Source organism: Macaca fascicularis, chromosome 11 (assembly GCF_037993035.2).
Source record: "Macaca fascicularis isolate 582-1 chromosome 11, T2T-MFA8v1.1".
NCBI classification, from domain to species: Eukaryota; Metazoa; Chordata; class Mammalia; order Primates; family Cercopithecidae; genus Macaca; species Macaca fascicularis.
Window position 1 is genome coordinate 138,445,255 of NC_088385.1, and position 8,693 is coordinate 138,453,947.

Consider the following 8,693-nt stretch of genomic DNA (forward strand, 5'->3'; position numbering starts at 1 on the left):
TCTCCTGCAGGGACCCCTATGTTCACACAGGATCCCCAGGAGCCCCTCACTGTGGTCAGCTGAGTCAGCACTCACTCCTACAGGGCCTTCCCATCAGGCAAACAATCCTCCCGCCCGTGCCCGCCCTCCCTGGTCCTGTCCAGGCCCAGAGTGGGTGATCGTTGTAGAGTGACTGTCCGTCTCCATCTCTTCTTAAGCCGTGTGTGTGTGTGTGTGTGTGTGTGTGTGTGTGTACGGGGGTTACAGTAACAGAAAAAGCCTTGCTGGACCTCCTGTTGCCAAGAGAAAGGTGTCTCTACCTTCAACTTAGTAGAACAGAGTGGGTGTCCGGAGGGTGGGAGCTGAGGCCATGTCCAGGCGCTCCTCACTGAGTGGATTCCCCAGACAGAGCCTTCACCTCCCACCCTGCCAGCTCCTCCTCACACACCTATTCCTGTTATTTCCATGAATGGCACCATCTTCCTCTCATCGATCTGGGTACAGAGCCCTAGAAACAGGGCCCAAGAGGGCCTGAAAGAAAGTAGAATAGGATTCCATGGTTACCTTCAGCCCCTTCCTGCACTCACTCCTCACCCACACCTCCAGCCCCGGGCTTTCCTGGGGTGCCCTCCTGAGTCTCCCGTGGTCCCTTCCTTGGTCTCCCATGGTTCCCTCCTGCACCTCCCGTGGTCGCCCCTGCAGGGGGAGTGGCAGCTCCTGGATATTCTCAGATTCACCTCTCAGGTCTGCACACCCTCCCAGCCCCCCTGGTGTTTCTTTCTCATCCGAGCAAATCCCTTTGGGGCCTATTCTAAGAACGATTTAATGTATTATCCATCAGAGAGAGGCCTGCGGACAGCCCACAGGAAGGCATCTAGGACAGTGAAACTCAAAGCACTTCCCTGGTGTGGGGGCGAAGGCTGATGTTTCCAGAGAAGACATGTTTCCACCACCCTGTATGTGGCTGCTTAGTTCTCCTCTGTTCACACGAGCCTGGCTGTCAGGAAAGGCATATTTGCATGGAAGGGGCTCGGGGTGTGGAAGAAAGGCAGACTCAGGGCGGACTCAGGAGGAGCAGAACCACATGCATCGCATGAAAAGCATCATCAGTGGACAGAAACCCTTAGCCAGTTTTCACATTATTAACAGCTCCATTATAAAATAAATTGCTCTGCGTGCCTCCTCCCATCTCTGCTCATCATGTGTCAGACGGCTAATTGACTCCTTTGGGGAGCAGAGGCTGGGTCCAGGCAGGAACAGTGGTTCCGGTGTGATAATGTGACAATTACACAAAGTGGCATCTGATTAAGTGACCACATCGATTCTCTTAACATGGAAGAACAATAGCTTCTGACTTTGTGGCATAAACCTCACTCTCTTTGGAGAGTGATGAATGACGGGGTCGTTAAGGAACAGAGGAGAAAATGGGCAGACAAATAAATGGAAAATTGGTAAAAACAGGGACAGGTGTGCAATGGAGGACTGGATAATTGCAGGATAAACGGTGTAATTGGTTAAAATCCAGATGACTGGTTAAAACAGGGGATGGGTGTATAAATGGATGAGAGGGTAGATGGAGGTTGTATGGGCAGATGAATGGATGGGTGGATGGAAGAGAGAAGAATGGATAGTAACCTGGGTATATGTTCAGATAAGTGGATAGATGGATGGATGGATGGACAGATGGATGGATGGATGAGAGAAGAATGAATAGTAACCTGGGTATATGTTCAGATAAGCAGATGGACAGATGGACGGATGGATGGATGGAAGAGAGAAGAATGCATAGTAACCTGGGTATATGTTCAGATAAGTGGATGGATGATGGATGGAGGGAAGGATGGATGGATGGATGGATGGATGGATGGATGGATGGAAGAGACAAGAATGGATAGTAACCTGGGTATATGTTCAGATAATTGGATGGGCAGATGAATTGACAGATGGATGGATGGATACATGCATGGAAGAGAGAAGACTGGATAGTAAACTGAGTATAAGTTCAGATAAGTGGATGGACAGACAGATGAACAGATGGATGGATGGTGGATGGATTAGTGAGAAGGTGGATGGACATACACAAAAATGACAACTTTGAGAGCGAATGTTTGACTTAAATCTTAGGGTCATCACGTTCCCAGGAGACACGCAGGTGGTGCATTAATCCTCACCTGCTGTTCCCAGCAGCCCACACTTCCTGTTTCCACCACTTCCCCGATCGATTCAGACAGTCAGGGAATGAGGGGGTCACAACCTGAGTCAGCAGGTCAGCCAACCCGGCCAGCGGTGTGGATGCCCCAGGCAGCCCACAGTGGGTGGTGACCTGAACCTACACAGGCCACGGGGGAGGAATTCGGGCAGTTATGTGGATAATTGGGATAAAAACAACTCCACTCAAGAACCTGGAGGACTCGGGCCTCATGGGCTCTGGTGGGACACGATCCTCAGGTCACTCCCCTTCCAGTCCCTGTGCAGGTCCTGACCCAGGGAGCCCCTCCCCTGCAGAGGGCAATGCTGAGCTGGCCCTAGGCACAGACAGGTCTGAACATTCCTGTCTTCTCCCCCAGGGGAACCACAGCCCGTCTTTCCTTCAACACAAACCTACCACATCCCTGGATGGAACTCAGACAAGGCACTTCCTATTGATTTCAATTTGCATTTTAAATGGACTAAGTGGCTCTGGAAAGAAAGCAGAAGTTCATTAATGTTGTGAAATGCCATTTCCATCAACTCCTTGCATGGGAAGCCTAATTACAGCTCCCTGGGGAGCAGTGACAGGACCCAGGCCCACCCAGCCAGCCGCTGGAGCAGCAGTGAGTGGGGACCACTCTTGGCTTCCTGGGCCCTGGCCGGGACAGCGCGGCTGCCTGGGAAAAGGAGCCCTTCCTCTAACTCAGAGGCCCTTGGACCCTGACCTTGGCTGGCCAGCGGCCTGACCAGCAGCCGTGTCAGCAGCATTGCCCCAGGAACAGGGATTCTCAATCCTGGTGCACTCTGGAACCCAAGGAACCTGAGACAATGCTCATGCCTGGGGACCACCCCCAGAGATGCAGGTGGGTGTGGGAGTCAGCACAGACCCCAGGGGTAACTATGTGCAGCTGATTGGTGACCACCTTCCCGGGCACCTTCTGCCTCCCCCACAGAGGCCCACACCTCCCCCCACAGACAGAACCCATCCCCACCCCGCGCACTGAGCGCCAGGATGACAAAGCCCCATCCACCTTTAACCATATCCATTCCTTCACCCATCCTTCTATCTACTCATCCATCCATCCATCCATCCATTCATCCAACCTTCCACATATCCACTCATTCATCCATCCTTCCATCTACTCATCCGTCCATCCATCCATCCATCCATCCAACCTTCCTCATATCCACTCATTCATCCATCCTTCCATCTACTCGTCCATTTATCCATCCATCCAGCCTTCCACACATCCACTCATTCATTCATCCATCCATACATACAACCTCCTACCTATCCACCATTCATCCATCCTTCCATTCACCCATTAATTCATGCATCCATCTATCCATCCATCCATCCATCCATCCATCCATCCAACCTTCCACATATCCACTCATTCATTCATCCATCCATATATACACCCACCCACCACCCACCCACCTATCCTCCATTCATCCATCCTTCCACTCACCCATTCATCCATCCTTCCATCCATCCACCCATTTGTCCATCCTTTCATCCACCCACTCATTCATCCAGCCAGCCAGTCACCCATCCACCCACCTACCCACCATTCATCCACCAATTCATCCATCCATCCATCCCATCCACCCAACCATCCATGCTTCTACCAATCCACCCACCTGTCCACCATTCACCCATCCACCCATCCATCCATCCTTCCCATCTATTCTTCCTTTCATCCATCCACCCATGGATCCATTTGTTCATCCAGTTCACTGAGCACATGCTGTGGGCTAGACTGTCTGCTAAAGCTGGGGATAGAGCCATGAGGAAGAAAAACAAGATCCCTGCCCTTCCAGAATTAGTGCTGAGTCAGGGAAACAGACAGTAGCCACACACTCTTCCTTCTACTTAAAAAAATTGCTTACTGAGAAAATCATATTGCAATAATAACACATATTAAAATTTTTAAAATGTCCCATAGGCTGATCAAATCTGTAATTTCATTTTTCCATATTATTTTGTATGATTAATATTTGTCCATTGGACCACTTACTTTTTAATTAATTTGGACTATTATCATACATACAAACAGATAGTCCAATGGTTCAACTTATGATTTTTTGACTTTACAATGGTGTGAAAATGATCTGCTTTCAGTAGGAACCGTACTTTGATTATCTGTACAGCCATCCTTTCACTTTCAGTGCTGTGTTCAATAAATTACAGGAGATTGTTCTGGGCACATTTAAGGTAGGCCAGGTAAAGCCATGCTGTTCCATAGGTTTGGTGCATTGATGCATGTTGAGTTAGGACATTTTCAACTTAGGATGGGCCGTGACACAGCCCCACTGTAAGTCGAGGAGCATCTGAATTTGTAGTTTACATTTTTATTTCTCACTGTACCCCTTGTGTATCCGGGACAGGCTCCCAGGCCCGGGAATTCCGCTCATTCTATGCAGCAGCTGCTGAACATCCCGCAGTGCCCATGGACCGCCATGTCTCGGCTGCCCTCCCACGGGTGACATCGGGTCACTATTCCCAGTTCTCAGCCACCACACACAGAGCAGCCACAAACACACGTGTGGGTACATCCCTGTGTGTTTGTGGCTCTTTCCATAATATATAAGAATTAACTTCAAGTCCCCAGTCTGATAAGTTCCTCTGTCAGTACAGGACACCCATCCTGGCTGCCCTCAGGAGGCTCCTCTGAGGATGTGATGTGTGGAGAAACCTGGGAGGAGGGGAGGAGCTGGCTCAGGAAGTTTCCAGACTCGGGGAAGTGTCCAGTCCCTGGGACTGGCAGGACCATGATGTAGGGAGAACAGAGAGGAAGTGAGCAGGGAGGCCCCATGAGTCGGGGTGTGGCTAGACAGAAAAGTTCTGCAAGTCCCTGCCTGACCCAGGAGCTCAGCCAGCTTCACCTCTCAATCCCCGCTCTAAACAGGACACCCCAACTGCTGTTGGGAATTGGGCAATGACCACTCTATCTGCTTCCTGCTGGATAGGGGCAAAGAAGGGGCCCTGCAGTTGTAGTGTCCTCCAGAGGGGACCTCTTTAGGCCAGTGGGTTGGTCCAGGGGTCCTTGGTAGAAGTTGTTAGTTGAGTTCATTTGGGGTTCCATTTGTAGACCATCTGTAGCTTGATGGCCTCAATTCTAGAGGAAACAAATTTGACAAGGAGGTTAAACATTCAGGGCTTGAAGGTGAGTAATAGCAAGATGGCTGCCACGGGACCTAGAGAGGGGAGAAGCCATATTGCCCAACTCCAGAGGTTGGTATAAGAGTTTGAAAGGCGTTGTCTGATTTCATAAGCCTTTTGCTGTAAACACTGGGTGGCATCTTGTACTATCCCTGACTGGTTAGTGTAAAAACAACACTCTTCCTCTAGGAAGGTGCAGAGTCCTCCTTTCTCAGCAGTGAGGAGGTCTAGGCCTCAGTGGTTTTGGAGAGTCACGGCTGCCAAAGAGTCTGTTTGGGATTGTAGAGTAAGGATAGATTTTGCTATTTCTTCCAGACTGTCTGAGAAATCCTTTGAGAGTGTGTGGTAGTAGGATAATGAAGCAGATACACTGGCTATTCCAGTTCCTGTAGCAGTGGCCATTCCTAACCCTATAAATAGGGGTATTAGTTGTATGGCTCTCCACTGACAGACTTGAGCTTTGAGGGGTACTGATAGGGTCTGATTTCCTGGGGCAGTGTCAATGTTGGGACTTAGAAAGACTAAGGTACAGGTGCCTGTCCAGTTGGTAGGGAGGCAGATATAGGTCTAAGTTCCACATAAGAAGAATATACCTTGGCTGGGTAGACAGAACTGACTGTGTATGTTAAAACGGTATGTGAGTTTGTTGTTTTCATTTTCCCATACTCCTAGGGTACTTGGCAAGGTAGCTCCAGTGAGTGGCTGGAAAGGAGTGTTGGGAGCAAACTGAGTGGCTCCTTGTGTTCTATTTTCCCATTGGAGAAAAAACCGTTTTGTATCTACTAAGAACCATTCGAGAGAGTGATTGAAACAGGGGATGAGAAGGCACTCACTAGTGGTGGGGGCACTGCTGCAGGGGTCCAGGGGTGAATGGTCATGCAGGGAGTATGTTTGCCATTACAAAACCTGGCCTGTTTGTTAAGCAGGGAGGAGGTGATGATTTTTGGGGTCCCTGAGAAGCAGATAAGCCATCTGAATGGAGCTATTTGGGTGACTCGGATGTTACTATGATCAGTTGGGGCTTGAAGTTGTAGGGTGTAATTACACTGATGGGGTAGGAGAGGCCCCAGGGGCAGGCCTGATAACAGGTTGCACTGGCTGCATGAAGGGGCTTGGAAAGTGAAGATGGTATTCGTGGTTACAGGGCTGTGTATGGGCTTTTCATTGCTTGTGTAATAGGTGAGGTTGGAAATGTAAGAATGTAGAAGTTGGGTTGCACGTCCTATTAGGGTATTCTTGGTCCTATCAGAGATTGGGAAGTCAGCTAATGATTCATATTTAGAAGTCGGAAATGGTCTTTTCCTTCATAACAAGGGTTGTAGGTTACGTTGGTAAAGACCCAATTTTTTGCGGGAATGAGACTGGCAACGTAAGCAGAGGTTGATAGAGAGATACAAAGCCAACAGTCCTTTGCCAGGGAAGGACTGGACTAGTTTAACAGAGAGTGGGTTAAGTTGAGAGTCTCGTAGAGGTAATTAGGAGCTAGTGGAAGGAGAGGGGTGATTGTATGAGGTATCCTAGGAAGCAGGAGGGATAGACAGGCAAAGAGTAAATCGGAAGGTAAAGAGGGTGCTCTGGAAGACGAGATCATTTTATCCAGGCTGAGTTAAAGGTAGGAGTCAATTGCTGTCAGAAGGAAGGAAGATAGAAAGAAGGTTGATGTGATTAGGATTTTCACCCCAGTAGGAGCTACAGTATATAGTCCTATCGCAAAGAGTATGGTTAGTATGCTGCTAAACAATATGATGAAATAGTAAAAGGATTCCATTAAAGGGATAAGGAGAGGTGTTAAAGATAAAGATTATGTAGATCTTCACCTTTCTAAGGAGGAAGGGGTTTTTCTTCAGGATCAGTGGTAGGAGCCTTTTTAGTCTGGGATGTTTCCTTCCGAAATAGGAGATGCGAGTCCTCCAACGTTCGCAGGTGTATCGAGGCTGGTCTGGCTGATCCTGGGACTCCTGAGCTGATGGTCCGGCAGGTTCCTCAGGGGTTGCGGACACTCTCACACCCAGTGCAGCCGCCTGTAGCCACCCAAGGACAGTGATGTGGTGCTGAATTCTCCTCCTGTGTGACGTCGGGACCCTGCTCCCCAACAGGGGCCTCCTCCACAAAAATGTCTCTGGAGTCTTTGGGTTGCTGCTGTTGACACATGAGATCAGTCCTGCCGTCTGCTGCTGGCCCTGCTGTTGGTCACTCGACTCCTGGCCACCATGCTGGGGTCTGAGCCCCACGGACGTCCCCGCCTCTCAGCCCAGGCGCAGGAGGGACAGAGGGAGTAGAGTGGGGTGATGCCTCCTTCACCTCCCGAGGCCCAGGAGTGAGTGCCGGGACAGTCTGGCCTCGCCCTCTGCCTCCCTGGGTGTTAACGCACCCGGGCAAAGCGTGCGGTTCAACGCCAAGGCCAGGGCCATGGGCCCTGCGTTTCCCTGCAGAGTCCCTGGGCTTCTCGGCCCATCACAGGCTTGAGGATCAGCGCCTGCAGCCCGTGGTGGTTGTTTCCAGTCTGTAAAGCGGATTTGGGTTTTAGAGCTGACACTTTGTCACCGGGAGCACAGCCCGTCTTCTCCGTTCCTTTCCTTTGTGACTCAGAGGCCCTCTGCGGCTTGGTGGGAGGAAGGGGAATGGTCCTTGTTGCTGACGCCCTGTGACGGTTACTGGCTGGGGGGTGGGCATCGTGCCAGGAGCTGGTCCCTCATTCAACCTCGCAGCAGCCCCCCCAGGCTCGCCTACTGTGACTTTCACTCCCATTTCACAGACGAGGTCCCTGAGGTCCGGGAGGCTGAGTGGGCCGTCCTCCCAACTGGAGCGTGGAGGGGATTTGAACTCGGGCCTCGGGGCAGAGCCTGTTGCTGGCTGGGCTGGGCTAAGTTGACTCCCCAGGGCCGTCAGCCCCACTGCATCCTGACCGCTCAGGAACCGTGGCCAGCACTTTCCAGGCTGGAAGGCAATGGGTGCTCACAGCATGCCCGAGGGTAGGTGTCATCGTCCTCACCCTGTGCACTCACTGTGCCCGTCTTTGCAGGGTGAGGGCCCTGCCGGGTCCTACTCTGGGCACCGAGGTACAAAGGGCAGCCCTCCTGCCCTGCCCTGGGAGGCTGCTGGTCTCCACCAGGGCGCAGAGGGAGGTGGGCAAGGCCACAGCCCAGAGAGGGAGGGCAAGGTGGCAGGGGTGGGGTGTAGAGGGGTAGGACTGAGGGTGGCAGTGGTGGTAGTGAACTCCAGGTGAGGAGGGGCATGGACTATTCTGCACATCAATGGGGAGCCACAGAAGGTTATAGAGGAAGGTCATCCTGTCCCAGGTCCCCCAGGGAGCTGAGGCCTCAGCCACGTCCACCCTCACAGCTGGGCCCTCCGGCCC